Below are 27,113 nucleotides of genomic sequence, written 5' to 3' on the forward strand. Positions count from 1 at the left end.
ATTTTCTGGTGCTCAGAAACGGCATATATACATATAGGCTTGAAATGACTGCCAATATGGCGTCTTACAACTCTGTACTGAAGGGAGACAGCGTGCGTGTGACGTAGGTGGCGTTGTGCCATCTCGTTGGTCAACGCTCAGACGCACGAGAATATCTGACATGCCAGATATTGCTCTGTACGTTCGGAAAGACTCCCGAACGTGCTCTTCCACGCTATGACGTCAGAAACTCGGCACACTCAACGCCCAACGCTCGGATGCACGGTCCGTGTGCCGACGGCTTTATGGACAACACAGTGTTTAATTCGCCCAACATGTCACTTAATAAAATGATTCCAAATAGACCCATTAAACACGGTGTTACCTGATAGTTAATGTTAGCGATAACACCAGTCGACGTCATTCGCTTGCTGTCGATTGAGTCTGTCCCATTAATCTTATCATCGAGAATCTTCTTAGACTCCGCTTGGAAGTCGAGTGCTATGTTGGAATCAAAATTACACATGAGGGACGCATTAACGAGAATATAGGAAGCAGAATGGTACAGACAAAGACGGCATTCCTTGCAAAGACAAATCTGTTAGCATCAAACACAGGACTTGACTTGAGGAAGGAATTTCTGACACCATACGTTTGGAGCGCAGCATTGTGTGCAAGTGAATCATAGACTATGACACCACCTGGAAAGAAAAGACTCGAAACATTTGAGACATGGTTTTATACAGTGATCTTGAAAACTGCAAGCACTGATGAGATAAGAAATGAGGTTTCCAACAGAATCGTCAAGGGCAGGATTCTGTGGAAAACACTGACGAGAAAATGATACAAGATGACGGGAGTTCCATGATACTGGAGCATGAAATCTGTAGGGAACGACAAGGATTTAAATGTACCCAATATATCCAAAAAATAATTGAGGACCTTCTGTGCAAGTGTTACACTGAGATAAAGAGGTTGGTACAGCAGAGGAATTCATGGAGGCTCGCATAGAAACAGTCTGAAGATTTACGATCAAAGCGGGCGCCATTCATGCGATAATCAGAGAGACACGTGGTCGCGCTACGTCCTTTAGCCTCATGCCCCAGCAGCACCCAGTACACGGGCGTTGAAAGGACGCGCATTGTTTCATTTACTGGCGCAGACGTGCCTTTACACGTAGCGTAGAACTGACGTGAAACTTCCTTCATTTGCAACTCACTGTGATCGATTGAATACACAGAATAAACGTCTATGGGCGAGAGCGCAGGACTGTAGCCTACCGCACATACTGTTCTACATGTAAACTCACCGACAACATATTATTCACCCTATTCAAATAGTGCACTGGTTGTTGTGGAGCGCTGCACATGGTAAAACTGGTGCTAGACAGTAATGCAACTATCCACCGGCGAAGTGGGCGACCAGATTGGACTGGACACGAGTGTGGTGCCTTCGCATTGAAAATAGGTTTCAAGCGCGACTGGAACTGTTCTGTCGCTAAATGGAGGACCATCTCAACCAATTTTGCGAGCGAACATTGCGAAGTGAACTGCATGCAATGGGTGTTTGGAATCAGGTACACGGCGACACCATTAGCAACAACAGTACATAAAGTTGCACGTCGCCAATGGGCGCAACAACACAGATACCGTACAGTATCTGACTGGACGCGTATAGTGTGCTCCGCAGAATCGCCATTTTGTCTCTTTTGAAAAGATGCAAGGCGTCTAATGCACAGGTGGTCCAATGACGCGTTTAACACACTACGTTGGAGAATGTAGTTCAGGTCGGGGGTAATTTCGGGAGTGCTTTTCGTATCATGACAGTCGCATTCATTTAGGTTACCATGAACACGAACCGGAATGTTTATGTCAGCAATCTAGGAAACTAACTGTTGCCCTTTCTTCTATATACAATCAATCGAATGGAATGGACACCGTCTTCAAAAGGAGAACAGCTTTCTCTTCTTCACGTGTTACACAAAAAAGATCGTTACGTATAAGAATGTATTTAAAGATACCAATATCGATTCATAAATATTTGATATTTCGATGAAGATAAGCTTCTGGCATTTTTTCCCAAATAATTTCCTTAAAATCCCAAGAAAATTCCTGCACAGCAAAGAAATAAAGCCAATAAAAATGTGGATGTTTTAATTTTTATGCAGTAAGTAAAATGTTATCCAAAAAGCTAGGTTTTGAAAACGGATATAATTTTCTTTACTTTACATGAAACTACCTTCTTTAGAAACGTAAATATGACATGAAATTCCACGTTTTCGAAGGAGCTTGACAGAAACACCTCTGAGAATCGAGAACTTTCTCAAGGCGCCCGGGTCAGTGGCTGAAAGCACGGTGCCCCTAGGAGGTATAAAGCTGTCAAAATTATTTTACGACTGACAGTTACGAATGAGGTCGTGGGATCACTTTCACGAGAAAGGTACGGCACTCATTCAGCCAGTCCTACGAGAGCCGTAGCTGCACCAGAGACCAGCGGTTGCCTGACCATCAGCCCCAGACCGCTCGTACTTTGCTGAAGTATCAGGCGGACTGTTGTCCTGCGGAATCGTTCTTTGCGCTCTCAGATTTTGTCTGTTTTCACTTTTAACTATTGAGGAGTTCACATTTCGTCAGTTATTAATCCTACTTGGAGCGTTTTGCGTGACACTGTACAACGTCGCTCTCTTGGCCAGTGGTTTGCCATAACGAAGAAAGTCGACAGAAATGATCAGTGCGTTTTGCGCCTGCACGGTCGGCAAATGTTCTTGATAATTCTACCAACCATTGTGTTGTTGACAAGATGCCTACCACTGAAAAGTGAAAGGAGGAGGTGATTGGTTTCAGCATCGAAGTAAGGAAAAACTTCAAAAAATGTGCTTACGGCTTTAATATTTCTCCATAACAAGAGCTGGCATACAATAATTAATCTTCCACCTCGTCAATGCCAATCCACGAGAACTGATATGGACCCATATTAAATAATACGTTGACAGAAATGGGTATAAAACAAAAAAATACGCTTTCTGCAGTCTAGGCATTCAGCAACAGAGTTATTAGGAAAGCAGCTCCTGAAGCTTGGAAGAAAGCAGTGCATGATGGAGAAAGCATGCCAGAATGATGCTACTGAAAAAAAATCCCTATATTTTGTGATAGTTCTGGCTTTCTTTCGTGTGATTCTGGTGGAACTGGAGAAATTGGGCCCTGTATCTGACATACGTTAATTAATCACTTACCAAAACTACGAATTAGGAATTAAATGATTACTAAGTGAAACAAGAATAACAATTAATTCGGTTTATTCTGTTAAAGAAATTTGACAAGCAATGATATTATTACGAGTACATCCTTGGCACATCTGATAAAAGGGCTCTGAGGCCAATATCTAATAATTGTGTATGTGAAACAATTACTGTTGCAAAGTTGCACTGTGATTGTCGTGATGTCAGTAGAAAAGACAGATAGCACTAAATAAGGGAATGCATTGTACTTGTGGTCAGTGATGAAAGCAGACTGGTAACTGAATCTGAATGCAAGTCTTGAAAGTGAAGCTTTAAAGTTATTAAATTGTATAAAATATCTTTAATCTCCCTAAGCACAATCTCGCGGTTGCTGCCCGATATCACCGTAGTAATTTTAGGTAGAGACTGAAGCTGTAGAGACGGTCGTTGGCGACACACCGACGAACCTCGCCAATGACTAAGTGCAGATCTGTCCGAAGTATCCTTTTCTTCGGGACATCCGTTCTGACAGTGTCGCAGTACGGTGTTGGTGAAGTCTGACGGCGGAGGCTCCGGGAGAAATAAGATAAAGCGATGAAGGCACTCTACAAAAATGAAGTAAGAAGAAATAGACTCGTACAGAGTGTTAGCTGAAAGGAAACTTGAATTTCCGCGTTTTCGCTCTTCACTCTATTGGGATTCGCTGGGCTACAGATATACCAAGTACTGACTTGGGAAAATATTCCTTAGAAAATGCTGCTCGCCTTTCCTGGGCTATTATTTATGCAGTTAACCAGTAACCGTCTTCCCATTTAACACTTAAAAATGTCATCTCGCTCTCTTTCCCTTTATCTCTGTGGCCAGTGCGGTGGGTCCTCGTCAGCACAGTCGAGTTTCTCTGTCTAACCTCTAGTTCATTCATATTAGCCAATACTGGTAGTTCTTACTTGCATAAATATTTGGTTTTCGTCAAGTCAACATCCAGCGGAATCTCCTTCAAAAGCATCCCAAAACTGTCGGTTCCCAATCTATTCGATAGCATCTGTAGTATCCAACGCTTTCTGGAGAAAACACAGTTTTCTAGGTTCTGTGCACGACAGTGTCTTCTTGGACTGCACTAAAAACATCGTCCCTTCTTATTCCACTTCTGTGTTGTAAAAGGGGTCATGCCTGGAGGCTTCATACCCCAGGAGACCTTTGCCTGTGGTTGCATGCGGTGCTCCAGGCGCCCAGTGGCGGTAACACAAAAGATTGTCCTGTTGCCTGTAGGCCATTGACTTGTGCACCTCCGGGCGCTCTTTTCCAAGAACCGCTCCAAGGGTGATGGCCTACATGACTCCACAGCTTTATCGCCTCGTCCCAGTCTTCTTGCAGCATCTTATTATGAATAAATGAAGAGTAAGTTACATTAGTCAGCTACCAACAATGATTAGTGCTGTTATGTATCAAATTTCTCGGTGTCGATTAATCATTCAAATTTAATGGGTCCTTGTCTTATGATTTTACGTACATTATGGGACTTTTGGCAAGAAGAAAAGAAATTTCTTAACATCGAACATTGGTTTAAGTGTGAGGAAGCCTTTTCTGAAAGTGTTTGTAAGGAGTGTAGCCCTGTATGGAAGTGAAATACGGACGGTAAACAGTTTGGTCTAGAAGAGGATGGAAGTTTTTGAAACGTGGTGCTGAAGAAGAATACTGAAGATTAAATGGGTAGATCACGTAACTAATGAAGAGTGCTGGAAAGAATTTGGGAGAAAAGAAATTTATGCCACAACCTGACTAGAAATAGGGATCAGCTGATAAACATATTTGGAGATAACAATGGATCATCAATGTAGTACTGGAGGAAAGTGTGGAGACCGATAGATGGATACATTAAGCAGATTCAGAAGGATGTAAGTTGCAGTAGTTATTCAAAGATGAAGAGGTCTGCGCAGGATAGAGTAGCATGGAGAGTCTTCGGACTGAAAACAACAACCTAGGATTGTTTCTGAAGAAAGTAGTCACGTAACAGTACTGCCGTTAAACAACGGCAGTGATAGCGTCATTTCAAGCATGAGTGATGGCGATGAGTCAGTAGAGTTTTTCCGTTATCACCACAAAAAAGATGCACAAGCTGAATATTTGTTATGTGTGATTTATGTACCTCCATAACAAATTACATTTTCTTAAGTTTTGACAATTAGTAAGAAGACTGTTTTCTGCAACTGAGTCCGAATGAAGTTCATTTCAGGAACTCGGTCTCAATCCTACAAAAGAAATCCTTTTCACTGTTTGCATTATAATTGTTGCAGTACTGTGGTAATGAATTTAGTGTAACTATTCTTTTTACTTCCAAACAGTTAAATTTCCCTGCCAACATTAACAAATTGGTTCAAATGGCTCTGAGCACAATGGGACTTAACATCTGAGGTCATCAGTCCCCTAGAACTTAGAACTACATAAACCTAACTAATCTAAGGACACCACACACATCCATGCCCGAGGTAGGATTCGAACCTGCGACCGTAGCGGTCACGCGGTTCCAGACTGAAGCGCCTAGAACTGCTAGGCCACACCGGCTGGCTACATTAACAGGCTTAGTATCTTTTTCTATGTTGTAAAGACGAAGAAAGTTCGAAATGAAGATATAATAACGTGTTAATTACAGAGCAAGCGTTCCATTTCTCGCAATGAAACCAAATGGGCAACTGCTGATGTTTGCAAGCAAGAACGCACTCTCATCCGTCACATTCGAATCAAATTATATCGTGTTAGAGATCTCCGACAAACTTCCGATTTTGAACAGTTGTAATGTGTTCTTAAGATTTCGTCCACATAATGTGACTACCTAAAATCAATAACAAAAAAGGTTTCCAGATCTCGAAAGTTTTAGTAATATCAGGAAACGCATTTTCATAAACTTTGTGTATATAGTCCCAAAAATGTTCTACTACAAATAGACAAATAAATAAATAGTGCAGCTATTCTAGGAGAGACTGATATCAATTTTATCTTTGTACATCGAAAAATTTGCGAGTCTGACCAAATTGAATGAAATGTAAGGCCTCGAGGGACGTGTCAATTCTGGTCCGCGCCTCCACGTGTTCCTGCCGAAATCTCATCCCTGAAATATATGAGAGCGAGCTGAAAAGTAATGCCTCGAAATTATTTTTTTGTGTAAGCCCTTAAAGATTTTTTAATAAAACAAACATTACTAACATTCTTCATTCTTCGTCTTTATTGTTCATGTCCAGACATTTATTTCTCAACATAGTCACCCCTGCGACGAACACATTTCTTCCAACGAGAGACCAGTTTGTTGATACCGTCACTGTAGAATGTTTGACTTTGTGATGGCGCCACAACGTCACCTCTTCTTGCACCGCTTCGTCACTATCAAAGAGGAGTTGTCGGAGGTGTTCCTTAAGTTTTGGAAATAGATAAAAATCGGATGGGGCCAAGTCGGGACTGTATGGTTGACAGTGAGTCCAAGGCGCCGGATTGTTGCAGATATCGCAGCGCTCGTGTGTGGTCTGGTATTGTCATGCTGAATAAGAGGGTGCTTCATTTGCGGACGAACTCTTCTAATTCGTGCTTTCAGTTTTCTGATTGTACCTTGTAGAGTTTATCGTGTCTTTAGGTGTTGATTTCTAATGTACCAAACCTCGAACATCTCAGAACGCTGTGAGCATGTCTTTACCAGCTGATGGCATGGCCTTGAACATTTCTGGCATCGGTGAATCTTAGTGGGGGAACTCCACTGGTGCTCTCTTGTTCTTGGGCTCAAAGTAGGGAATCCAGTTTCCATCACTTGCCACAGTGTTGTTAAAGAACCCATCATCCTCACGCTCAAAAAGTAAAAGAAATTGTTGACAGACATCCAATCTAGCATTCTGTTTCTGACTCTCCGACATAGCTACAAGCCGGAGCCCTCTCGTGGCGGAGGGTTGCAAAGTGCGTCAGCGAAGGGTGAAAGTCGACCGAGTAATAAGTATGACATGTAATACCTCAACCGATATTGAGAACAGAATAAAAAAACTATGAGAAATTATTTTTAGCACGCCCTCGTATTCTTTATTTATCCCTCCCTTTCCTACCAGTTACCCCTTGTTTCTTGCGGATCGAGACGTTGTCCGTTGCAGTAATACACTACTGACCATTAAAATTGCTATACCAAGAAGAAACGCAGATGATAAACGGGTATTCATTGGACAAATACATTATACTAGAATTGACATGTGATTACATTTCCACGCAATTTGGGTCCATAGATACTGAGAAACCAGTACCCAGAACAACTGCCTCTGGCCGTAATAACGGCCTTGATACGCCCTGGGCATCGAGTCAAACAGAGATTCGATGGCGTGTACAGGTACAGCTGCCCATGCAGCTTCAACACGATACCACAGTTCATCAAGAGTAGTGACTGGCGTCTTGTGACGAACCAGTTGCTTGGCCACCATTGACCAGACGTTTTCAATTGGTGAGAGATCTGGAGAATGTGCTGGGCAGGGTAGCAGTCGAACATTTCTTGTATCCAGAAAGGCCCGTACAGGACCTGCAATATGCGGTCGTGCATTATCCTGCTGAAATGTAGGGTTTCGCAGGGATCGAATGAAGGGTAGAGCCACGGGTCGTAACACGTCTGATATGTAACGTCCACAGTTCAAAGTGCCGTCAATGCGACCGAGACGTGTAACCCATGGCACCCCATACCATCACGCCGGGTGATACGTCAGTATGGCGATGACGAATACACGCTTCCAATGTGCGTTCACCGCGATGTCGCCAAACACGGATGCGACCATCATGATGCTGTAAACAGAACCTGGATTCATCCGAAAAAATGTCGTTTTGCCATTCGTGCACCCAGGTTCGTCGTTGAGTACACTATCGCAGGCGCTCCTGCCTGTGATGCAGCGTCAAGGGTAACCGCAGCCATGGTCTCCGAACTGATAGTCCATGCTGCTGCAAACGTCGTCGAACTGTTCGTGCAGATGGTTGTTATCTTGCAAACGTCCCCATCTGTTGACTCGGGGATCGAGACGTGGCTGCCCGATCCGTTACAGCCATGCGGATAAGATGCCTGTCATCTCGACTGTTAGTGATACGAGGCCGTTGGGATCCAGCACGGCGTTCTGTATTACCCTCTTGAACCCACCGATTCCATATTCCGCTAATAGTCATTGGATCTCGACCAAAGCGAGCAGAAATGTCGCGATACGATAAACCGCAATCGCGATAGGCTACAATCCGACCTTTATCAAAGTCGGAAAGAAGATGGTGCGAATTTCTCTTGCTTACAGGAGGCATCACAACAGCGTTTCACCGGGCAACTCCGGTAAACTGCTGTTTATGAGAAATCGGTTGGAAACTTTCCTCATGTCAGCACGTTGTAGGTGTCGCCACCGGGGCCAACCTTGTGTGAATGCTCTGGAAAGCTAATCATTTGCATATCACAGCATCTTCTTCCTGTCGGCTAAATTTCGTGTCTGTTGCACGTCATCTTCGTGATGTAGCAATTTTAATGGCCAGTAGTGTATAATAACGTGTCACTGAGTATGTTTGATGGGAGAGGATTGTATGTGTAATGTAATTGTCCTTTGGTCCGTTGACTTTACAATCTGAGAGAGATCTGTTGCAGTCTTAAGGTACATGACTAACAATAAGATACAGTTCTGTTTCCACTCATTTTTTCTCACTTTTTTGATACATGGACAGCTGATTTCAACGTACTATGCAACAACTTGTCGATATTGTGACACATCGACCTTTACACAGACATCAAAGAATTCAGACAAAAGCCCTGTAAAGAACTTCAATTACTGATCACGACTACGCATCGTTGTATGTCATTTGCAGGCGCCTAAAGTTGCTTCCTTCACGTTAAATGACTAATTCCTTATCTGAGGAATTATTAAAAGTGCAGTCGCAGAATAAATCCAACGAAGAGTCGTAGTTACCAGATATTACACAGTCCACTTTCAAAATTATTGATTCATAATGGAAGACGGCGTCAGACCCTATCTGCGTTACCAGCATCCCCCCTAGACGAGTTGCGGCAAAGGGTGGAAGTAGCGTGTGACACTATCTCCCATTATGACGTCGGACGTTAGTGCATTTTCGTGCCACCACTGACGGCCGCATGTTTAGGTAGTGGAGGCTGTGTAAGATACTGAAATTGTTATTCAAAACAGTCTGTGCAGAAGTGAATGATCCTGAGAATCAGAGCATAATATAGTGTACGGTCTTTCTTTGCGTTAATCCTATTGTAAGGGATCCGGTGTTTTGATGATTTGACAAATTAATTTTATTCAGCTTTGTGGCCCGATGCCCCCTGCTTGCCGCGCGGGATTAGCCGAGCGGTCTAGGGCGCTACAGTCATGGACTGTGCGGCTGGTCCCAGCTGAGGTTCAAGTCCTCCTTCGGGCAGGTGTGTGTGTGTTTGTCCTTAGGGTGATTTAGGTTAAGTAGTATGTAAGCTTCGGGAATGATTACCTTAGCAGTTGAGTCCCATAAGATTTCACACACATTTGAACATTTTGCCCCCTGCTTTCATCACGTACGCCGGCTAATCTTTGGGAACGGAGTAGTAGGTTTGGGACCAGCCCAGTATTTGCCCAAACAAGTGTTGAAAATCGCGTAAAAACATTAAGGGGGGGGGGGGGGGACGGCCTCGCTCCACAGCGCTTGTTCGATCCGGGGTTGGCTCACATCTGTGTCTCACAACTTGCGCACTGCGCTGTAAGCTGTACGGGGAGGTTGAAGTAAAACGTGTTGCATAATTTGAGAATAAAACTTCACCTAATTGAGACGATTTCTTCGTAGGAGGATTTTTTTTAACTTTCTGCGGGACATTCATTTTTGGTATCGACGTCCTCACAGTTATTTCAGCCGGCCAAAGTGGCCGTGAGGTTCTAGGCGCTGCAGTCTGGAACCGCGAGACCGCTACGGTCGCAGGTTCGAATCCTGCCTCGGGCATGGATGTGTGTGATGTTCTTAGATTAGTTAGGTTTAACTAGTTGTAAGTTCTAGGGGACTAATGACCTCAGAAGTTGAGTCCCATGGTGATCAGAGCCATTTGAACAGTTATTTCAACGGCATTGCCGACTTCGGCAGTCTGCCAACATGTAACAGTAAACCTGTGCGAACGCCCAGGTGAGTTATCTGCAGCCTACGTTGCTACGCAGCAACACCGCTATTACGTACGACTTACTACACGAGGTGTAATGTGGCCGGATACAGCATTTTGTCGTACAGTGCGATGATGACTCGGCACTTAAGAGATCGGTGCCACTGCTGAAGTAAATGTCTGCTGCACATACGCTGTTTTCTTGAGCCAGAGGTGCTGTGCTGGCAGCCCCGGCAGACAAAGGGCGAGGCGCCGGCCCAGCGCCGCCCACGCGGCGCCGCCCTATCTGCCACTAACGCCGCGTGACGCGACACGGCGCCTCACAGGCGCTAGGCCGCTGTCGCCGCTGACGCCGCCACCCACGCAGCTGCGCCCTGCGACCTGGCAGCGGCCCACCCTGACCGTTAATCCGACGCTTCATTCTCTCTGTCCTCAACCTATTTACTACGTCCGCATCTTATTGCGACGCATGATAACTGTCAAAGGGCAATCATACTGTATCTGATCAAATGTAGCCAGATTCCTATTAGTGGACATTAATACGGGTTTGCCCACCCTTTGAGTTCTTGACCGCTTGGGCTCTACTGGGGATACTTTCAGTGACGTGTCTGAATGTCTTTGGAGGGACAGTAGCTCATTCTTCCTCAAGATCCGAAACCAGAGAAGGTAGTGATGATGGACCCTGGGATGTGGAACGAAGTCGACGTTCTAACTCATGCCAAGTGTGTTCCATTGGGTTCAGATCGGGACTCTGGGCAGGCCAACCCACTTTAGGAATGTTATTGTCCTCAGATAAATGCCTCCCAGATACTATGATAGGACGCATTGCCATGCTGATACAGTCATCTTTCCTCTAATTTACGCAGTATAAAATGCTATAAAATGTTTTCGTACTATTCCGCATTTAGTGTTTTCTCAAAGGCAATAAGCGAACCACGAGAAACACTTCCAAAAAGTCTCCGTACTTCAACGTTGACACCACATGTGATAGCAGGTCATGTTCGCCAGGCGTTCACCGAACCGAAACCCTCTCCAAATGGCGGAAATTTCGTTCAAAAAATTCAACATGACTGTGGTCCTTACGGAGGAAAGATCACCAATCCCTTCCATCGGAGCCACAGGGGACAGCGTGATTCATCACTTCAAATTACTCGTTTCTAGTCATCCATTGTCCAGTGTTGTGGTTCTTTGCATCGGCACAAGTATCGCCTAGCACTGATTGCAGAAATGCGTGGCTCATGAGGAGCTGCTCAACAACTGTGCCGCATTAATGAACTCCGTACGTCCAATTGTGTTAGTTGGAATACTGGCAGAACTCTGGAGTGGACGAGCGGTTCTAGGCGTTACAGCCTGGAACCGCGCGACCGCTACGGTCGCAGGTTCGAATCCTGCCTCGGGCAAGGATGTGTGTGATGTCCTTAGGTTACTTAGGTTTAAGTAGATCTAAGTTCTAGGGGACTGATGACCTCCGATGTTAAGTCCCATAGTGCTCAGAACCATTTGAACCATTTCACTGCTGATTGTGATTTAAATAATGAAAACCGCAACAGTTTCTTAATTTTTGCTGCTTAACGCAACGCGTTTTGGGAATTTACTCACATTTTCAACTGCATTTGTTTAGATGAATATGTTTGGCGATGTTTGCGTGGGTGATTTTCTGCCTCTCTTGCGTTGATTCAAATGGCTCTGAGCACTATGGGACTTAACATCTGAGGTCACCAGTCTTCTAGAACTTAGAAATACTTAAACCTAACTAACCTAAGTACATCACACACATCCATGCCCGAGGCAGGATTCGAACCTGCGACCGTAGCGGTCCCGCGGTTCCAGACTGAAGCGCGTAAAACCGCTCGGCCTCACCGGCCGGCCTGTCTTGCGTCTTTTAAAAGTTAGAAGTAAGTGATGATTGGCGTGTGTGTGATATTCTGTACATGGAGAAGGCACAATACCTACTAACTTCGAAAAGACGCAAGAGAGGCAGAAAATCACACATGCAAACATCACGAAACATATTCATGTAAACAAAAGCACTTGAAAATGAGAATAAATTCTCATCGTGTTGTGCCAAGCAGCAAAAATAAGGAACTGATGCAGTTTTAACTATTTAAATCGTGAATGACACAGTTTCAGGCTTTCCCAGAACATCTAATATCACGAGTGATTCCTGTCGCTGATTTCATACTCGCGTTTACAACCAACCTCCACAACTCTCGACGGCCGCTGTACGTTAGTACGTCAGCTCTACGAGATCTAGATTTAGCTGTGTTGCTTTATCGCGTTTCAACTTCACTGTGTCTTCACCAACAGTCCATTTTGGCAGCTTTATAGAGTTTTAAATGTCCCTGATGTATTTCTAACTCAGGCGATGTCCAATGACTCGCCCACATTTCGAGGCACCGACCCATTCTGCTGTTACTCTTTCTCTGCTGACAATTCAATACTTTCCCCTCCCCCTCCTTTTATACTGGCGAGCCAGCCTCTCCTGACATCTAGTGGTTAATTCCGCATAACATACGACTGTCCGGATTCTTTTGATCAATGATCCGCGATTTATCAAATTTTCATGGTGTGACTGATAATCCACACTCTAATGCCCAGCAGATCGAAGACTTTAATGTATAATAAGCACGTCGGGCAAAAAAAAAAAAAAAAAAAAAAAAAAAAAAAAGTTAGTACCCCCGGGAAATCACGCTTATACCATTTAACATCATGTTTAGTTTTCATAATGGTCTCAATCTGACAACGAAAACAGTATGCTAGTTTCTTTAGATATGTCATACCCAAATGAAGCAACTCATTTATGATTAGATGACGTCTAGCTACAAATATGTGAAGATCTTGATTGCTACGTTTCAACCACTTTTCCAAATAGTTCCAGAAACTTTCTATGAGACTAAGTGATTTAAAGAACTAGGCGAGGTGAAAGAGGGTGTCTTAGCGTCCATCAAGCCAGCGAAGTATGTCTACGCCCCTGTGAACATCGCTCTTGTCATTTTGGAAGACGGGAGTGCCCTGAGCATACTCACCATTAAAACTGAAAAGAAAGGGCAATAAATGGTCACCAAAACGTTGAGATAAACATCTTGCTTCATATTAATTGTGTCCTGAATAAATGGGCCCAAGTCATGGTATGAAAAACACTCTTTCCCACCGCCAAAGACGATCACAGATCAACCTCTGCCCCGACGTACAATTTCCAAACATGGAGGCCTCATCGGGCCGTCAGTGCACTTGACGCCTTTCAACATTTAAAAACAGTCATAATCGTAACATATCGGATCACATGATACGCCTCCAGCCAGTTACTGTCCAAGCTCTGCGTAGAGCAGCTTAGTAGGTCGCTGTGGGCAATGTCCTTTTGCGACTGCAAATGTCTGTTGCACGCAGTGATCTCTGCAATGATCGCTTGGAAACTAGTGGAGATTGACCTGCACTCATTGAGATGGAAATTCCTGTCGGTCGTAAAACCGATCGGCCCTGTCGGCTATTGATCTTTTTACTACCACTGCTCGTACACTGTGTTACACCATTGCTTGTAGACGCACTGGACAGTGTGCGTTGACACACCAACAAATCTGACGACTTTACTCACGGTGACCATGGATACGCCCAAACATAAGCTATTTTCTGTCATTCTGTCACGTTTCCATGTCGATCAGTCTTAGAGCTGTGATTCCATTCTACTCATTGACACACACACGACTTCGTTGGCATGACTTACGCCATCGGTGGATCTTCACGTAATCGCCGGGTAACAGTTCTATACCATCGGCAGAATTTGTCCTTTTAAAGATGTGTTTAATATTTTGTCCGTTGAACGTAATCCGAGGAATGGCCTCGTCGACCATCATGGGCTGCGAGCGATGGTCCTAAGTGCTCACTGTCTGGATTTCATAATTTGATGTATTGGTGGTGATGTACTGTTATCAATACTCGAGTTCATTCCATTGCCTGGTAGGTCTTTCGGTGTGCATTTGCTTTTAGACAACCTCTCTGGCATTCCATGAAATTTACATCCCGTTGGTAATCACAGTTCTACTCGACGCAATGGTCGGCAGGACATCATAAACTGAGTACTAGATCCAGAGCCTTAATTAAACTGGAGAGGTCATTTCTGTTAATTTGATCTCTGTAAAGTCTCAGATCAGGTAACTCCTTAATTACAATGTACCAGTAATTAGGAACTTGTACCTCGACACAGGCCTTCTTAACATCATATTTCAAGTAGTGCTCGGCGGTTACTGAACATTACTTTAGTCGAGTGTGTTGCCTATGTTTCTTGAATCGTATTCGAACTATTCTAGACCAGTATCCAGAAGCACCATCAAGCAATAGGGGGAATACTTCATCGACAAGATTTGCAGTAATGGGTAGAGCTTATTCACAAGAAATTTGGAATACGAGTACTAATTGCCCGTAACTTGGTCTCGTGGTAAAGGAACAAAGATGCGAATTTTTTTATTTATTTTTAAGGGTCGACAGACGATTTCATTATATAGAAACAGCTATACGAAGTTTTAGAAAGGTTCTTGATGATTGCTGTTCATATTCGCTGTGCATCCTAAACATGCTCTAGAAGATTCAGATCTATTGACCTGCAGGAAATTATTTTGCAGATCACTTCGATGTGGACGGGAATTTTCGTAGACAAATGTGAGACGAGAATCATTCTCAAATAAGAAGCGGCATTCACCTGTGAAGAGCACACACATTCCTTCATTTATGCTGCACCTTTGTGTTTCCGACTCTAGGGCGGGCAGCCTCATTTGGCGGACGTGTGGCACTGGGACCGACTGCTCCCAGCCTACAACGCTAGAGTGCCGTAAGTTCTGCAGACAGTTTGTTCACAGATGTTGTTGCAATAAAGGAAGATTATGGTCTAACGAACAGTCGATGACGAAGGCATTAATGACAGAGCAGAAATCGGATCAGAAAAGGATAGGGAAAGAAATTAGTTCACTTTCAAAGGATCTGTCCATGCAGTTGTCGTAAGTGATTTGGGGAAGCCATCGTAAACCTAAATCTGTTTTGCCAGACAGAAGTACGAAATGTCCTGTCTGACGACAAACAGTTTTATGTCTCGGAACGTTTACGAAATTCTTGAAATGTCATTTGATCTTGTTCTAGGCGCGCAGTCCGGAACCGCGCGACTGCTACGGTCGCAGGTTCGAATCCTGCCTCGGGCATGGTTGTTTGTGATGTCCTTAGGTTAGTTAGGTTTAAGTAGTTCTAAGTTCTAGGGGACTGATGACCACAGATGTTAAGTCCCATAGTGCTCAGAGCCATCATTTGATCTTTTGTGTGTTTCGCTAACTTAAAGGCTCCTGAAGATACCTCGGAAAAGGAACCATCCCAGCTTTCACCTTTAGCGACTTAAGAAAGTCACAGATACCCTAAATAGGGACGACGAGACGTGGATATGAACCGTCGGCCTCCCAAATTCGAGTCGAATGTCTCAGCGCAGCGCCATCGATCACGGTGAGTAAATTATGCGATCGACGTAGATGGTTTCATGATTGACTTTCTGAGTAAAAGCTTGCATTCTCATATGATGACTTCTTGTTTGCGATCCTAAAAAACACTTATAACAAGGAATTAATCATTTGAAAGGAAAGAATGATTCGGGAGGAGCAATGTTCAAGTTCCCATCTTCCATTATCGCTTAAGTATCTCGTGTTTTTCCTAAATCTGTCAAGGCGGTAGGTCATTAGAAAAAGTTTCGACCCATTTTCTGCCCATAACCTGTAGCGCATTTGCAGTTTCTAATTAGCATACTGCAGCTCTTCCAAGATAAAGTGAGGTGTAAAGTAGTCTATAATTCCAATTATAACATTTTAATGACTTCGACCACAAATGAATTAAGCGTATGCCGTAGACTTTCCAAACCAAGCCGAGAACTTCGTTCGGATAACGTATGCCGCGTGGGATTAGCCGAGCGGTCTAAGGCGCTGCAGTCACGTCTGTGTGGCTGGTCCCGGCGGAGGTTCGAGTCCTCCCTCGGGCATGGATGTGTGTGTTTGTCCTTAGGATAATTTAAGTTAAGTAATGTGTAAGCTTAGGGACTGATGACCTTAGCAGTTAAGTCCCAGAAAGAGTCAACTAGCCACCATACTGATTCTCGAAATATATATTACTTCCTAGTTACTAAGAATTCTAATAATAAATGAAATATTTTTGATTCCATGGTACTAGCAGATCTTTTCATCAACCTCACGATGTGACCCTCAATCCTTGACATAAATCATCTTAACGCGAACGCACGCGTGGTGCAAAGAGAGGGGATGGATGCATACATTTCCTCATCAACATATTTTCCGTCTTATTAGCAGGCTTTCCACCAATCTCCTGGGTTCAGTTGCATACATCTCTTCATTGTCTGAGGGAGTGACAGATTATGATGTTCACTCCGGTGATTACTCATTGCGGTGATCAGTCCATCAAATGCGGCAGCTAAGCTTAGCTGCGCCTGCTCGAAATTAGTAGGCGATGTGTTGGAACCGGTTTTATGGCTTTCTGTCTCTATGGAAGACAGAGAGAGAAGTCCTCAGATTAAAAAGTGCCTAAGGCAAAGCTGCAGCCTATCTTCCCTACAGTTCAAAACGTGCGTATACAAAGAAATGATGGAAATTTATGTGTATATCAGGATTGACGAGAACTTGAGAAAGAGGTCGAGCGGTTACTACAGCACACGTAAAACATTAGTCCATTTTAATAAAACACTTTAATCTCTGATTCTTAACTTAGATACATTCCAGATACACTTAAAGTGACAATATACGTTTATTACGTGCTGATGTAGACCGTAATTCTCACGGGAGTCTCCAAAACGGCAGCAAAAATGTCACCGACGATTGTCATGCTCCCGTATCAAGTAAACTCCCGTTCACTTCTGTGTCAGCAAGGACGCACCGTCGCGTCATTTTCACCGCTCCTGCCGCAACCAAGAAACTTTCTCGTTGGTTGGTTGTTGCCCACTCCTTACTTAACGTTATTATAGCAGTATAAGATTCAGATTACTACAGAAACTTAACACGTATTTCCTGTCTTTAAGACAGAACATTGCATTCTTGTTGGAGTATAAATGTAACATTTCACGGCTTTATAAAATAACGTAAAGAGATTTCCACCGATGACGGGTTTCTTGTCCGATCGTGGAGACCCTCGCTCTCTACATCTCTGGTTGGTATGCAACTTTGAGAAAAAATGTTACACCGTCATATCAGAACTGTTATAATATCCACTTCCCGTTGCTGACAAAATATGTCGTGGAAGTAATCTCCACTACCGGATTATAATTGTTAACCTTCCAGTTCTTTTACACCATTTTATTTATCCAGTACAACGAACGCAATTTTTATCTATTCAGTAATACTTTCATAGTTATTGTCTAACATAACGGATACTTACCTTAGCACTGTTATTAACTAAAACTTTTCCATAAGACAATGAGTAAAAAATTGGCAAATTCTTCCTTACAGTTTCTCATCCGTTGAAGTTGATGGTGCTCTGTTGGGAGGCATGCCCAAAAGTCAGGTTCACTGTTTTCTTCATTTACCAGAATGTAATACACAGTGTGACCTTTTAGCCAGTTGACTGCACTCCTCTTCACTTTGAGTCTGGACTGAGAAAATTCACTGCTGTTACTGCGTGGGGTGAAGTCCTCTTTATGTTCCTCACTGCCGATAAGGTTACATGTGAAGCACAACGCTGAGTCGGTGAGGTATATTGTGTATAATTTGGAATTCGTTGAAACTTTCACCGACTGCGGGTCCTCACACGCATGTGTAAATCTCGTCTGTGAATGATGCTTCACATCGCTTGGCAGTTTGTGCATCTATATTTTTTCCTATAATGTTCCCAGCTTTGTGATCCATTAATCTATGGCATATTTTCTTTACGTCTGTCAGTTTGTTGTGCGGTGTTGTCATTCATATACAACAGTATTCAACAAGAAAATGCTTTCACTGATAGAATACGTGATAGATGGAATGAGGCTAACCTGTGATATTTCATTTAACAAACGCGCGGCGAGGCTAGTAGGCATATGTCTCCACTGCTTAAGCGTGTTGCTAGTATACAAATCCACCGCTTTTCTGTAGACATCGGTGAAGCTGAGACCGCATGTTTGAGTTGCTAGTGTAGCGTCTTATAGTGGTCTTTAAAAATGTGGCAGCAACTTATATCCTAGCGCTGATGTCATTCTTTTGGTGATGTCGTGAGTTGGTGGGAGGAACTGTGCCATATAGTTCATTTTGAATATTAGCAGTGGCGGCTCGTGAGTATACATTGGGTGTGTTCACAAATTTTTAGATTCAGATAAATGTGAGAGTGTGAAATTAACAGCGTCTGCTGTATAACAGATGTGCTTATGGTTCAGATGGCTCTGAGCACTATGGGACTTAACATCTGAGGCCATCAGTCCCCTTGAACTTAGAACTACTTAAACCTAACTAACCTAAGGACATCACACACATCCTTGCCCGAGGCAGGATTCGAACCTGCGACCGTAGCTGTCGCGCGGTTCCAGACTGAAGCGCCTAGAACCCCTCTGCCACACCGGCCGGCGAGATGTGCTTATCAACGTATTTATACGACAGCCACTGCCAATAATAATAATAATAATAATAACAATAATAATATGCATGCCTTGTCTGAAAAAAGAAGAATTGTTTTTGTGGAAATTTGTTGTTTTGTACATAATTAATTACTGTTAAGGGCAAGAACGAAATAATGTCTAAGCTTTCACTACTCTACATTTCAAATTTTTGTTTAAGTTGGAACTTTTTATTTTTTCGAGCAACTGTGCTAGATCTCAAACTCATTTATTAGTTAAAGAATTAATTTCGGGGCAGAAAATCAAACAATCTTACGTTGCACCCAGACAACACCTTACGCTTGTTACACACTTCTTCCTGAAATGTTCGCTTGTAGTCACGCTTGTTTGATTTCGTCACTTTCTCTGTCAACAGATCTGATCTGGGAGGCCATAGTTACTTCGCCGCTAACTTCTCCTGGTAATTTGCTTTTCTGTTAGCACTTCAAATAGATTCAATAGAGTTCATGTTGACACTGCATACGACAGCTGATTCCTGCACAATAAACAGCCAACTCTAAACCCAAACTGCAGTTTGTGAAAATGATTAATTTCAAGTATTACTCTCTACTAACATGGTCATTTGACTAGAATACGAGTGAGGCACTCAAAACCATAACGGCCAAAAGCACGCCGTTGTTGATCCCACATTATGTGAATATCATAGAAACCCATTAGACAGCTTTTCATGAATGGCCATATATATAATGTGGGCCTACAATATAGACAAACCTGACGCACCATAAGATCAACAGATTTCAGAAGCATGAATAAATGTTACTGTCTCATAATCGACGATGGTTCTCAGCGCTGCGGCGATTACTGTTTGATAAGATCCAAAACTTAATATACCACATCTCATTCAGAATCCCACAAAATAGATTTTTCTATCAGAATAACTATAACACTTACTGATGTCCGATCTAATGTTACTATACAGCTAGTGAATTGGCTTATCTAAGGAGTGAGCTACCGTCTAGGAGGATTTATGCCAAGCAAATGGAGGTACAAGTCTGCTGCACAGTGTTGCCACCTGGTGGCATTGACGTAAACTTGTAGTTCAGTGGTAAAAGCCAGCTAGCTGTGCACGCCACAAACCGTGCACGTTGTTTTCAAATCCGTATGTATTTGGCCTGTAAGGCAATTACGTCACGCCAGTCGCGCATGCGCAAAAGCTCCTTAAAATGTACACAACTGAGGGTGTGCTCGCGAGCCTGATGCCAAGTTTCATGGAGGAGCCATGTAGCACAGCGCGGCAGCTTTAGAACCGTGTATTTCAAACTACCGCCTCTACATTACCTTTAACAGCATTCAAAGAGAGAGAGAGAGAAAAAAAAAGTGCAAGGTGTCAAAAGTTAGGGTCTTCTGCTCTTGTACACCAGCCGCCACTGAATATTAGATACACATTCACCAGATGTATTTTTTTGTAATTCTATGAGTTTTCTGTTGCTGTGACTTTGGATGGACGCACTTATTCAGTAATTTCCCATAATCTGCAGAATCAGTAGGGCAGCACTGTACTAGGGCGCATTAGAGTCGGGTACGGAAGCTATTTATTTTGTGGCTGAAGGAGACAAATTTTGGTTCGGAAGGTTGTGTGACGTTCTTGATGACAGTACAGCGCTGTGAGTGTCGGCGTCGCCCCTCACGAGCCGGCACTCTGGAGCACAGTGGAGCTGCCGGCTGGGCGAGCAGGGAGCGGCCGCCGCCGCCGTGACGAACCGCGATGGCAGGCCGCCGGCTGCTCTCCGCGTGCGGCCAGAAGCGGACGGCACGTGCGCAGCTGCAGCCGCACCCTCTGGCACCCGTCTCCAGAGTGTACGTCCGAGAGAGCCACGCTCGTCTCAGCTACGTCGTAACGTGGTACTGCAGCTCGTCGCCACGGATGTTTCGCAGATATATGAGCGGCTCGAAGAATTCATAAGTAATAGAACCCACTATGTTGTCTTCGACGGCGAGTGTTCATCAGAAGTGCCCCAGAGAAGTGCGATAGGACCACTGTTGTTTTCTGTGTACATAAACGATTTGACTGACAGGTTGGGCAGCAGTCTACAGCCGCGCGGGATTAGCCGAGCGGTCTAAGGCGCTGCTGTCGCGGACTGTGCGGCTGGTCCCGGCGGAGGTTCGAGTCCTCCCTCGGGCATCGGTGTGTGTGTTTGTCCTCACGATAATTTAGGTTAAATAGTGTGTAAGCTTAGGGACTCATGACCTTAGCAGTTAAGTCCCATAAGATTTCACACACATTTAAAAATAAGCAGTCTACAGTTCATCTACATCTACATCTACACTCCCCAAGCCACCCAACGGTTTGTGGCGGAGGGCACTTTACGTGCCACTGTCATTACCTCCCTTTCCTGTTCCAGTCGCGTATGGTTCGCGGAAAGAACGACTGGCGGAAAGCCTCCGTGCGCGCTCGAATTTCTCTAATTTTACATTCGTGATCTCCTCGGGAGGTATACGTAGGGGGAAGCATAAATTCGATACCTCATCCAGAAACGCACCCTCTCGAAACCTGGACAGCAAGCTACACCACGATGCAGAGCGCCTCTCTTGCAGAGTCTGCCATTTGCGTTTGCTAAACATCTCCGTAACGCTATCACGCTTACCAAATAACCCTGTGATGAAACGCGCCGCTCTTCTTTGGGTCTTCTCTATCTCCTCTGTCAACCCGACCTGATGAGCAACACTCAAGTATAGGTCGAACGAGTGGTTTATAAGCCACTTCCTTTGTTGATGGACTACATTTTCTAAGGGCTCTCCCAATGAATCATTCCACTTCAAATCGTTCCGCACGCATACTCCCAGATATTTTACAGACGTAACTGCTACCAGTGTTTGTTTCGCTATCATATAATCATACAATAAAGGATCCTTCTTTCTATGTATTCGCAATACGTTACATTTGTCTATGTTAAGGATCAGTTGCCACTCCCTGCACCAAGTGCCCATCCGCTGCCGATCTTCCTGCATTTCGCTGCAATTTTCTAATGCTGCAACTTCTCTGTATACTACAGCATCATCCGAGAGAAGCCACATGGAACTTCTGACACTATCTACTAGGTCATTTACATTTATTGTGAAAAGCACAATGGTCCCACAACACTCCCCTGTGGCACGCCGGAGGTTGCTTTAACGTCTGTAGACGTCTCTCCATTGAAAACAGTTGTTTGCTGATGCTGCCGTGGTGTACATTAAGGTGTCGAAGTTGAGTCAGTGAGGGAAGATACAAGACAAAAAATGGTTTAAATGGCTCTAAGCACTATGGGACCTAACACTGCAGGTCATCAGTCCCCTAGACATAGAACTACTTAAACCTAACTAACCTAAGGACATCTCACACATCCATGTACGAGGCAGGATTCGAACCTGCGACCGTAGCAGCAGCGCGGTTCCGGACTGAAGCGCCTAGTATCTCTCGGCCACAGCGGCCGGCAAGATACAAGACGACTTAGACGAAATTTCCAGTTGGTATGATGAATGGCAGCTAGCGCTAAATGTAGAAAAATGTATGTTAATGAGGATGAGTAGGAAAATCAAACCTTCAATGTTCGGACATAGTATTAACAGTGTCCTGCTTGACACAGTCAAATCATTCACATATCTGATCGTATCGTTGCTGAGCAGTATGAGATGGAACGAGCATATGAGAACTGTGTTAGGGAAAACAAGTGGTTGACTTTGGTTTATTGGGAGAATTTTACGTTCACCTTTAAAGGAGACCGCATATAGCACGCTGGTACCATCTGTTCTAGGTACTGCTCGAGTGTTTGGGATCCGTACCAGGTCACATAGAAGTAAGACGTCGAAGCAGTTCAGAGGAGGGCTGCTAGATTTGTTACCGGCAGTTTCGAACAACACGTAGTGTTACGGAGATGCTTTGGGAACTCAAATGGGAATCACCGGAGGGAAGACGACGCTCTTCCCGAGAAACACTACTGAGAAAATTTAGAGAACCGGCATTTGAAGCTGACAGACGAACGATTCTATTGCCGCCAACAAACATTGCGCGTAAGGGCCACGAAGATAAGATACGGAAAACTAGGGCTCTTACGGAAGTGCACAGACAGTCGTTTTCCCCTCGCTCTGTTTGCGAATGGAACAGGAGGGGAAATGATAAATATTGGTACACGGTACCCTCCGCCACGCAACGTGTGGTTTTTGCGGAGTATCAATGTAGGTGTAGGTGTAGATTTTAATTTTAAGTGAGGATTACTGCCCCACCTCTACTTCTAGCTGTGATACCTTTTCCAAGCCTCTTTGTTGTCCATGAGGCGAGATATATTAACGTGAGGGGCGATTCAAAAGGGCCCAGCGGATTTGACTATGCACTGTTATCCCCTGAATGTAAATTAATGGGGACACATGACATTTATTTTGCTCTTGGTTATCTACTAGTGCAATTTTCAGAATCTGGTAACATCCATGGGAAGATACCCTCTCATTCGTCAGCAGTCCCAGAACTCGTCTAGGAACTATCTGACTGGACTTATATACCAACCTACCAATCGGTACGCATGCGACAGCATTTGTTACCTAATGCGAGGCGTATTCCAAAACTAAGCTCCGTTTGGTCATAAGAAAATAGCCTCATGAGAAAAGATTTTTATTGGCAGTAATATTTTACTACATATCTAGTTTACTTTTCGACATAATCGCAGTTTACGTCTATACATTTTCTATAAAGCTGCACCACTTTCTTCAAGCCCTCTGCATAGAAGTCTGCCGCCTGCGAACTGAACCACGTAGTAACGCCAATCTTGAGTTCAACGTCGTTTCGAAATCGTTGCCCACCCAGTCACTTTTTTAAATCCAAGAAGAGGAAATAGTCGCTTGGCGCAATGTCGGGACTGGTCGGAGGGTGATCAAAAAGTTCCAACGAAAATCTTGGATATTCTCCATGGTTCTGGCAGCGCTGAGAGGGCATGTGTTGTCGTGAAGGAGGATTATGCCAGATGACAGTTTCCGGCGGCGTCCATTTGGATAGCACTTCTTAGTCTGGTTAGCGTTGAACAGCATACATCAGCCATCCTTTTTAAATTTGAGAGTGGAGATTGCTTAAATTTGTAGGGTGGGTAAATTTGAATGGTGCCATGCAATGACTGTTATTCGATTCTGCGTTGGTGTACGATATCCACGGCTCCTCGCTCTGAACAATGTGGGAAACCTGATCATCTCTATCTTGTCTATTGCGCTCCAAAAACTGTCGTGCACTACGAATTCTTTGCTCTCTGTGCTGATCAGTCAGTACTTGTGGAACCCACCTCATACACCATTTGTGATATCCAAGCTGTTCAGTGCTAATCGTGTAAACTGAACTTCCAGCAAGATTTTTGGAATTCATTGACCACGCCACTAATCGTCAGTCGGTGATCACTCCCAAATTTATGGTTTAGTTGATCAACGATGTCGTCGGTCCGAATACTGCGCCTGCCACTCCGCTGTTCATCATGAACATTTGAGCCCCACTTTGAAATTCTCGACGCCATTTTCGAATTAGGTAGTCACTTATTATTTCAGGCCCATATGCTAGGCTTCACCCACAATGGATTTCAGCAGCTGAAGATCCTTTTGCCAGCAAAACTCCGATCACACCGCGCTCAGCCATTACGATCTGCCCTCACTGACTACGCGCATAAAGACTGGAGTTTTCCTGGACTCATACCTCGTACTCTATTGGTGGTAGACAGGTAGGGTCAAGTGCTTCGGATAGCCTTTGGGCTAGGGACCATTTGTATACATAACAGAAGGATCGTCTTACGGTAAGTATCCTACAGTATAGGGCCACATTTTGAATATTACGCTGTCCTTTCCAGCTGAGGTAAATGGAACAGATCGGTGTGTTCTCTTTGCATTAGGTATAGTCTACGGTGCTCCTTAAGGAGCTACTGGAGACACCATTTAGTTCACGAGCAGTTCCTGAGAAAACCCGAAAAACATGGTTTTTGGGTACCAAAACCGAAACGGCTGTGAACAGCAAATGACTGAAATTTTTGCGATATATTCCTAAGATCGAGAGCCCGAATAACTTTGAAAATTTTCTTGGTATCTTTGTCCGTTTCCGAGATACAGAGTAACCCTACCTGTACACGTGGTAACGTAGGTAAAATTCTGTGAGAGGCGAAAACGTAGTTTATAAAGTGACGTAACCCCACGAAGAAATATGCTGTAAAGTGTCTCCGTTATCATCAGAAGGGTTCTGGGAACCCCATGTTTTTTTAGTACTGAAGCACATGGAAAATGTTTGTGCACATAAAATCTGGCCTCAAGTGTAAAATTACGTATTTTACGTTATACCAATCTCACGTAAGTAAACTATCAAAATGACTATAAAGTTCTATTCATGTGAGTTATTTGTACTGCTGTAGGAGGAAAAAGAAGGGAACCAGAGGAAAAAATGCTGCTATTGTATCACAAAAAAGCAAATATGCCCCTGTTTATTAAAACAGTTTAATAAACTCTTGATTGAATAGTGGGGTACCAGCTGCATCGCTCTACCTGCCTCAGTACCTTTAAAAATATTCCCAAAAATTTTGGCGTGTGAAAATATTCGCTCTTTTTTATGCTGAGACAGAAGGAGATAGTGGCAGTGCGACAGAGACGGAAAAGTAATAAATATTGGCAGACGATAGACAGTGGCTGTGGCATAGAAAGAGGAAAGGGGGCAGTGGCAATGTGAAGGAAAGTGAGGGATGAGAGAAAGAGAGGGACGCAGTGACAGTGGAATGCAGTTGACAGTGAGAGAACAGAGGTAGGAAAAGAGTGAAGGAGACAGTGCCAGTGGGAGAGGAATACAGCGAACGAGAAAGTGGAAGTAGGTGAGAGCTAATGATAGAGAGTCTATGACAATGACAACAAGGAAGAGAGAGATAGTGACAGCGAGAAGAGACAGCAGCAGTAAGAAGGAATGAATGAGACAGTAGCTGTAAGAGGGAACAAGAGGGAGACAGTGACGACAGAGGAAACAGTACTAGTAGGACAGAACGAAGGAGACTGTGGCTATGGGCCAGGGGACAGTGACAGTTAGAGATACAAAGAGAGAATGACAATGAGTGGGGTTGAATGAGTGAGTGAGAATGAGCAAGTGGGAGAGGATAGGTAAGAGAGACTTAACAGATGTCAACGAATAGGTGTGCGCGATCTACAGTTAAGGGAGCTTGGTTGAATTAGAGCTGAGTTGCACGTTTAAAAGAGCACGAATCTGTTGGCATGCCAAAACTCTGGGAAATTTGTTAAAGGTGCTGAGGAAGGTAAAATGTGGCAGCTGGGACTCCACTTTACTGTCAAAGCCTTTTAATAAACAGGAGCATTTTCGTCTTTTTTGTGTTCCGTTATGAACATATTTCCTGTGGTAAAAAAAAAAGAAACAATATTTTAGGACGCGTAGAAAATTCCAAGTAGGTAAATATCAGAAAAACTAGCATTCTGTAGACCTGTGAAGAGCCTACTTCGCTGTTATTATGTTTGTACGTTCCTTAGGCTGTTCAAAAGGTGGATGTGTAATCCTGCATCCCAAACTCTCTGTGGTTTTCTCTCTTTTAAATGGTAGACTGATACATTACATACAGCTTCGAAAATTGCACTTAAAGTCTCACAAAACACTTTATGTTTACTCTGGTTCAATCCTGCTCACGTGCTATGCTCTTCAGGCCTACAGTAACAAACTGGAGCAAACAAGAGTGACACAGAGTTATAGCTCGTAAACGCCGGCGGCCTTCTGCGAGCAGTAAACGATCTCCGGAAAATTAGCTATGCAGCCGTTACTTGTCGGAGCGCTAGACTGCAATAGGGGGCTGTAAAATCTGCCCACGTGTTGGACTTCGTGCTGCTAGGCCTCACGCGTCAGACATTTGCGCATAACGAGCTCGCAACATTGACACACGCCTTCCGCTTGTCGATGGCGGCATCGCCTGGCGTCACACATCACGGCCCTCAGACGCGCAATCTTTGCCGGATAAGCATCCCGTATCAGAGGCAGAAATAGGACATCGCGGGCGGGGCAGTGAGAGTGTGCGCTGTTTGTCTTGTGCTTCACAAATACAGTTCTTACTCAACGTGCTGGCAGTGGCGAATTAACTGCGCATATGATTTGACCATATAGTTTCATTTCAGTCGGGACAAAATTCTTTCTGGTGTTTGAGGCAAGTTACAGAATTAAGTGAATCTTACTCCTAAAGATCGTTTAAGTGTCATCCAATCCGTTTGTAACAACA

General features: G+C 44.0%; 1 protein-coding gene across 3 annotated transcripts in view; it reads left to right on the forward strand.

Moving 5' to 3' along the window:
• Positions 1 to 27,113, forward strand: part of LOC124789756 — a 346,576-nt gene that overhangs the window by 29,471 nt on the left and 289,992 nt on the right. The gene's annotated exons all lie outside the window — the stretch shown is intronic.

This window comes from Schistocerca piceifrons, chromosome 1 (genome assembly GCF_021461385.2).
Source record: "Schistocerca piceifrons isolate TAMUIC-IGC-003096 chromosome 1, iqSchPice1.1, whole genome shotgun sequence".
NCBI classification, from domain to species: Eukaryota; Metazoa; Arthropoda; class Insecta; order Orthoptera; family Acrididae; genus Schistocerca; species Schistocerca piceifrons.